General features: G+C 45.9%; 1 long non-coding RNA gene across 3 annotated transcripts; it reads left to right on the top strand.

Annotated features, from left to right (window-relative positions):
- The first annotated feature begins 674 nt into the window (after positions 1-674).
- On the top strand, positions 675-7,762 carry LOC146890778 (uncharacterized). Of its 3 annotated transcripts, none has more exons than XR_014998321.2 (6): positions 675-773; positions 2,204-2,327; positions 2,458-2,616; positions 6,012-6,109; positions 6,343-6,477; positions 7,015-7,762. It is a non-coding gene; the product is annotated as an uncharacterized LOC146890778 (long non-coding RNA). The 3 variants fall into 3 exon arrangements; XR_014998318.2 differs by having other exon boundaries at positions 6,954-7,762; XR_014998324.2 differs by lacking the exon at positions 2,458-2,616 and having other exon boundaries at positions 6,954-7,762.

Below are 7,762 nucleotides of genomic sequence, written 5' to 3'. Positions count from 1 at the left end.
AGATGTGGGAATGATGAAGGGTCAAACTAGTCACCAGTTGTTCAGAGTTACCCAGGCTCCAAGGTAGACGTGACAGATTTTCTGGGTCAAAAGGCCTGCTGTCAGATGGGGGGTGAGAGTGAAGGTGAGCAAGAGATCAGCCCGGCACAGGCAGTCGACATCAGGCTGGATGCGATGTGACAGCCTTTGCTACCTGCTTGTTTTCTTTAGCAACCTGCTGCTTGCCAGAAAGGAATCGACAGCCAGCACCTCAGGAATAAGTTCTCCAAACAGAGAGGTTGCACAGATATCACATGCATGGACCTAGCCTCCTGCACCCTGCCAACATCCTCAAAATGGCCTTACTCAGCTGCTTTGTTCCACACGTGGCCTGCAGTTCCAGAACTTTCCACGGTGGGACGCTGGTGGGTCATGGCATGGCAGAAAACTTCTTGGTTATCCTGCATTGGTTGGAGGTCACTGACATCAATGACCCTAGTCGGGGAGGATGGCAGAGAAGGCTTCTCTGGACAGTGGACAGTTTCTGGCGGGCTACATAGATCTGGGAGTTGAGTCTGGACATAAGCAAGTGGTGCGGGAGAATTATCTGTATTCTGTCAACCATATTTTAATAAAACGCTGATTGGCCAGGCAGGCAGTATAGGCGGGAAAGCCAGACAGGAAGTAGGGGTGGAGCAAAGAGACTGGGAGTATTCTGGAAGCAGAAGCTCTCCCTCCGTCACTCCTGCACAGACCACCGAAGAGGCAGCATGTAACTTGCCCAGCAGAGAAAGGTACGGAGCCATTATGGCTAACATAGATGAGAATAATGGGTTAATATAAGTTATAAGAGTTAACAAGAAGCCTGACCTAATGAGCCAATCAGTTTATAACCTTATGGAGTCTTGTGTGTGATTTTCTTTGTTGCTTGCCGGCTGTTGGGGTACTGGGAGGGACAGAAACCCCAACAAGCCAGTCCTCATACTACAAGCAAGGTTTTAGAGAAATGTACATGGGCTTTCGAGGCGCCAATTCTCCTGGGGTTTCCGGAGCAGTTGGAGCAGCCACCATATCACCACCTCCTCCTGGTCTACTAGGCGTTTTTTGCTTTATTTATTTATTTATTTATTGACAGGTTTTCTCTATGAGACCTGACTGTCCTGGAGCTCACTATGTAGACACCAGGCTGACCTCGAACTCACACAGATGCTCCCGCCTCTGCTTCCTGAGTGCTGGAATTAAAGGTGTGCCAGCATGCCTGGTCTCATTTCATTCTTTATGGCAGTACGAAACTTTCTCAAGCATGTGTTCCACACTGTCATTATTCATTCACTCATTTATGGACATTTTAGCCGATTTGATAATCTGTGCAACTTGAATTTGAGAAATAGCATTATCGGTGATGAGCAATATCCAGATTTCAATTGTATAGTCTTCAGGGTAAATAAACCTCTCAGAGAAAGCTGTCTTCACCAATCTCTACCGCTTCACTCCTCAACTTGTTTACAGTTTGGATCACAAATGTCCCCCAAAGCCTCATGGGCTAAATGCCAACGTGTGGTGTTGCTGGGAGATAGTGAAACCTTTGAGGGGTAGACCCCCTACGGGAGGAAAGTTCGATCATTGGGGCTGTGCTCTTAAAGGAAATATTGGGACCTATTCTAGCTTGCTTTCAATTGCTGTGATTTAAAAAAAAAAAAGAAGAAGAAGAAAAAAAAAGAAAAGAAAAGCATGACCAAAAATTAAAAAAAAAAAAACCAAAAAACTTGGGAGAGACCACAGAGGAATGCTGCTTACTGGCTTGCTTCCCCTGGCTTGCTCAGATACCTTTGTTATATGGTCCAGGCCCATCTGCTCAGGGATGGCACAGCTCACAATGGGATGGGTCCTCCAACATCAATTGCTAATCAAGAAAAACACCCCACAGACATGCCTACAAGCCAATCTGAGAGAGGCAATTCCCCAATTGAGATAACCTCTTCCTGGGGACACCTAGATGTGTGTCAAGTTAACAAAAACTAGCTCTCACAGGCTTTAAAAACATTCTCCTTCTCTCCCTCCTTCCGGCCTCCATGAGTTTAGCAGCTTGGCTCTGCCATGTGCTTCCCGCTAGAGAGTCCTGTCTCAGGACAGGCCCAAGGCAAGCACGGATTGAACGTAAGCGGCCACGAGCCATATAAATCTCCCCTCTGTTGAGTTGCCTGTCTCAAATATTTTGTCACAGTGACAGCAAGCTGATGAACACATAACCCGAAGCATAAATCTCTGAAGTGCAAAGCTTTTTACAACGGAGATCATTAAAGAGACTTGAACGGCGCAGGAGCCAGAGTTCCTTACTAATTCCGCCGGTAAGTAAATGAGTAAGCTTGGGAAGTCACCTTGAGCCATGACACAGCTGCATTTGCTTGTTTGGGGTCCAGGAGGCAGGTTTTTCCGAAGTCCCCCCTTACCTCCAGCTGTGGATCATTTCCATTCCAGAAAACACCGCAAAAGGCGTCCCTCCACCACATGACGAGTGAGGGGGCTATGGAGCACAGCCAGCGAAGCCGCCCCCCGCACAGCGGCCCTGCCCACCCTGCTCTCTCGCTCAGATTCTGGGTCGGCCTCACAGCACCAGAGGGTCTGCTTTGAGCACAGGTGTGTCCTTGAGTGGTCTAATGGAAGAATTTTGCTGTTAATATTTTTTTTTCCTGAGTACCAAAGAAATGCTATTTTTTTTTCCCAGTGAGTGATGAACAAGATGTGCTTTAGGCTCTGTCTAAATGATGTATTTCTTCAACCAGAGAGTGAAAACTCAGATGGTTTGTACCATATTTTTGTATATTTAGAAACAGCTGGTTGATTGACTGGATTTTTAATTTTTCATGGGAATGTTTGATGTTGGGGAGACTGCACTGTCAGAGTCCTCTGAGGAGGAAAAAAGATTTATATAAAAGTTTTTTTTCCCATAGCTATTTTATATATCATGAAATGGCTGTGAGGAGAAACGTGGCAGCTGAAAAAAAAGGATTCTGATTTCCTCCACCACAGTATTCAAAGTCCTGGCCACTGTCCCCACTCGTGAACCTGCTCATCTCAGCTTTCCAGCTCAGCCTGTTGTTTTCTCTAGGCCCCTCTGTCACATTTCAGAACTGGCCTTCCGGTTTGGGACTTGCTGCTGTGTATGTGTTGAACGAACAAGGCTAAATGTTTGGTCAACCTGTTTAAGCCTCTAAAAAACAAAAACCAAACAAAAATAAAAACACAGGCCAATGACCTTCGAGTTCTGCACATAGTAGACACCCTCTAAATATTCATCAGGTAGATATTCAATCAACATTAAATAGTCATTAATGTTTAACATACTGAAATATTAACACATCATTACTGTTGTGTAGTAATAAAATATTGATATAAATTAATATACTATTGCTAATATAAAGTATATTAAACTGAGCTGAATGTTATCTCTCATGGTAACATATTCGGGTAAAAGAAATGGCTCAAATGCTTTATGAAGCCCTGACTGGAGAAGGGCCAGTATTTATTGACTTTGTCACCGATGTGAAGACCAGGACTAGAGACCATAGACATGGTCTCACAGTTCCTACGGCTTGTAGATGCAGACAGTTAAGGCTCTGAGAGGTGAAGAGTGCACAACCAGCAGCCAGAGAAATTGAAAGCTAACCTGGGCTAGTTTTGTTATGAAGGCCTTTGTGCTAATGATCCTCCTCCCTTGAGCTGTCTGTCTTATGAGTCTCCCCAAAGCATTTCTGTTTGCTTGGACTATTTTGCTGCTAGACTAACATGGTTGGGGGAAAAATGTGGAATTCTATTCATGATGAAGGCATACCAGTGGGAGGCACAGGTCAATAGATGGGTGGGTGAATCTGTGTCCCTATGACGGGGTTGTGGAGGAATTTAGGAATTGATTACCTGTCTTCTCCTAAAAATGCAAGGGTTCGCCCCCTGGTAAGTGCAAAGCCCACGCACCAGCAAGAGAGAAAATAATGAAGGAAGGTTTACTTGCTGCAGACGAGCAATACGCTGGAGAGGATTCTCAAGGCACTGCCTCCCCACACGCCAAGCCGGAAGCTTTTACTTACTCGGGAAAGACTGTGCATGCTCAATTTGAGGTCATCCATCACATGATCAGAAAACAAATATGGAGCACCATTAGGTAGAGAGTTTAATATTAAAATAAGGAAAGCTTATTCCAGGTCACCCCAAAAGAGCTAGTCGGTGTCTTGAGCTGGATACTGGTTCCTTGTAAGTTTCGATGGGCTGCAGAGGTGGTGGAGCTTTATTAGAAACAAACAAGCAAGCACAAAGTCAGCAAGAACAACGGACCCTGGAAGGTTCCATTAACCTTCATTTAAAGGGCAGTAATTTTTCCCTGTGCAAGCAGTCATGGTTCCCAAAATGCCTTCTAAGTAGGTAATTTTATGATTTTTTTAGAAATGCTGTAGGTCCCAAATGGTGGTAGCGGGCCATGTGGCGGCAGACAGCGGGCCCTGGGAGCAACCAGTCCCAAGCCGAGATGGCTGCTAATCCCAGAGCGGTGACCTGAGCGGCGGTGGCGGGCCATGTGGCGGCAAGCGGGGGCTCTCTGGGAGCAGCCAGTCCTCGGCAGAGACGGCTGCCAGTCCCCAAGCAGTGGCTGGTCCCAGGCAGGGAGACACATGATGGGTGGGCAGGAGACAGAGACATGGAGACATAGACAGGACATGCAGACTGAAGTTGAATATTTATTCAGGGGGTTATGGAGAGGGAAGGGAGGAGGGGAGGGAGGGAGAGAGAGAGAGAGAGAGAGAGAGAGAGAGAGAGAGAGAGAAGAGGAGAAAGAGACAGAGAGGGGGAAGCAGAGAAGTGGGGAGGGAGGCAGAAGCGAAGCTGACTTTCCGAGAGGAAGACAGAAAAGAGAGTGAGCTCAGGCCAGAAACTGAAGATCAGCCTGCCTCAGCAGATGGGGGAGGGAGTGGGTGTGACTTGTCTCTTAAAGAGACAAAACAACCATTACAGGTAACATCCTGCAGGTTTGGCAAGGCTCCTGTTTGGCGTGATGGGGTCCTCACCACTCAGCACAACTGAAAAAGCATTGAATTGGGGCCCAGGAGACCCAGGACAGCAAGAGAGAAGGAATAGCTAGCAAGCTCATGCTGGCAGCAGACAAATGTCAGGTTCATAAGAATGCTTGGGGTTATGTTCCTCTCTCATCAGATCTGGTGTTCCTTAGGCAATGAGTTGGGTATCATTCAGTCCTGAGTATTTTATTGAAGCTATTGATGAGAAAGAGAAAGGGGTAAATGTTGTAACTTGAGAAAGCCCTCTAGGGTCACTGATCAGTATGATGCATTCCAAAAGAACCCTTCATATAACAGGGCAGATATCCAAAATGGTAGGAGGAGGAAAGATACCTAGATCAGCTGCCCTTCTCATACCTGGAAAGACCACCAAGGTCCAGTTACTTGCCCCTTGGACTCAGACAAACCAGTGGACAGAAATGAAAAACATATAAGGAAAGGCTATTAATAATGTGTTTGCTATATATTCAACATGTGTCAGAATTCTTCCTTCTACCCGATTCAGCAATGTCTGCAACAGGCATAAAAATTGTTCTGTTACTGGTGCTTGCCAGGACCCTTTCCGCACAATGACACCCTTTCTAGAATGGTTTCCGGGTTGGGAATTCTGTGCTGTCCTAAAATCACGACCTTTATCAAAGGGAGAAGTCTACATAGGGAAAAAGTCCTGATCTCCCGACACTGGCCCAGGGCTGTGATTTCTTCAGCCTTAAATAGTCTCGTTTATAATACATAGAATATGAACTCTTTGAATGTACACACGTGAGGATCAAATCAGATCATGGAAATTATTCAGTAGCATAGTCTCTACTTCTCAATGGGCATCCTTACTATTTAAATTTTAAAAAATGTACCTATTTATTTATATATGCTGTGTTTCTATACATATATGCAATGTGCAATGATGATCAAATCAGGTCAAATGGCATAGTTATCATTAAAATTCTCTTTACTTATTGTCATCCACAGTTACTGTACTGGGATTTATGGACTATGAAATATTATTCCATCCCCACCCCATCTCCTGCCACGTCCAGATGCACTACCCTGTCGCCACCATGGTGAAGGTAAGTGAAGATAAGACTTTTTTATTTTAGATTGAGAGAGAAAGAGAATCTCTCATTGCTCTTATTGAGAGTCTAATTGAGATTCTAATTGAGAGAGAGAATCTCTCTCTCTCTCTCTCTCTCTCTCTCTCTCTCTCTCTCTCTCTCTCTCTCCCTCTTTCTTATGGGTATGGGTGTTTTGCCTGCATGTATGTCTGTGTACCACGTACCTGCATGGTGCCCTTGGAGGCTAGAAGAAGGTGTTAGACACCCTGGAACTGGAGTTACAGATTGTTGTGAGCCACCATGTGAGGGCTGGGAATGGAATCTTCGTGGTCTGGAAGAACAGCGGTGCCCTTAGCCTCTGAGCCACCCTTGCAATCCACAAGGTGAGAGACAATCTTATGCCATGTTCCATCCTCTTCAAATGAAGCGGGGCTGCTGCCAGTTTGTGAGAAGCTTACTTTATGAAGCCTGACCCAATTTGATTGGAGGTGGCTGGTAAGAGAAACTGGAGGTAAAAATGTGAGGCCTCTGTGGCAGCCATGAGAGCCCCCCTCTTTTCCGTGGATGGTTTAGAAGCACTGATCCAGTGTGTTTAGATGGTGAGAGGGAGGGTGGCCATGGTGGAGGAGAATGGAACGGAGATCTCCTTCGCCAAGATTTGCAGAGTTAAATATAAACCCCAAACTGGCGACTGCCTCTCCTGAGATTGGGAAGGAAATGGATGGGTGGGTGGATGGTGGGCTAGGAGCTGGTAAAATCAAGCCGGAAACCTGAGACTTCAGATGACGCATCTTTGCAGCTACTCCCTCCAAGTTCCTTCCTTCTCCTGAGGGTGGGATCCGTGTGTGTTTTTCTTTAGGCCAGATATCAAAACCAAGCCTGGAAAACCTTTTCATTTTTTTCCTTCCCCATGATCCAAGTCAGTCAACCTTCCCGGATGCAGACATCCTTGATCAACAGCAAGATCTTCTGGGAGAAGAAAGAGTAAGGGTACCGAGGTGCCCGTCTCCAGGTAAGCATCCCAACTGCCCCAGTCAATCATGGCGGTTGCCAGTCTCACCTCACAGCCAACTTCACTGATCAAGCCCAGGCTAGCACCTGAATCATCCCCCACCCCCGCACAGAAACCAATCTACTGGATCTTCCTACATAATCTTAACCCTTTCCGAAGCAGTTCAGGCTTGCAGATGTATAGAATTTTTCCCTCACATTTGTGGAGCCTTTGGGCTTGTCCCCTGCAACATCCATCCCGAAGTATTTATCATTTGTCTCCTAGAAAGCTATAAGAAATAGGCCCATTTCTTCAAGTACCAAGGCTGCCTGCAGGAAAAGCGAGGCTTGTGCTTTTTCAGGTAGTGTCTTTGTTAGGTGCAGCGTTGTTACCAGGGCAGGGTTATATCTGGAATGGGTGCGCTTTCGGAAGACAAAGAGTGATAGCGTTTTAGAGATGTCCTAACCTCCTCTCCGCCCTTCTGAAAGTGCCTGCTGTACTCCATTTGCGGCAAGCCTACAAAAGAAAAATTTGTAGATGTTTTTAAATACCTAGCTGCTCCTAATTGCTATGCAGAATAGAGACTGAACTTCTTAAGTGTTCCTCGAATCCTCCTTTGAACCCTGTTTTTAGTATCTCCATTTAAAACCCGAAAATAAAACACGTTTGCATGTGAA

Source organism: Myodes glareolus, chromosome 18 (genome assembly GCF_982192425.1).
Source record: "Myodes glareolus chromosome 18, mMyoGla1.1, whole genome shotgun sequence".
Taxonomy (NCBI): domain Eukaryota; kingdom Metazoa; phylum Chordata; class Mammalia; order Rodentia; family Cricetidae; genus Myodes; species Myodes glareolus.
Note: the sequence above shows the minus strand (reverse complement) of the source record. Positions and strands in the feature narration are given on the sequence as shown.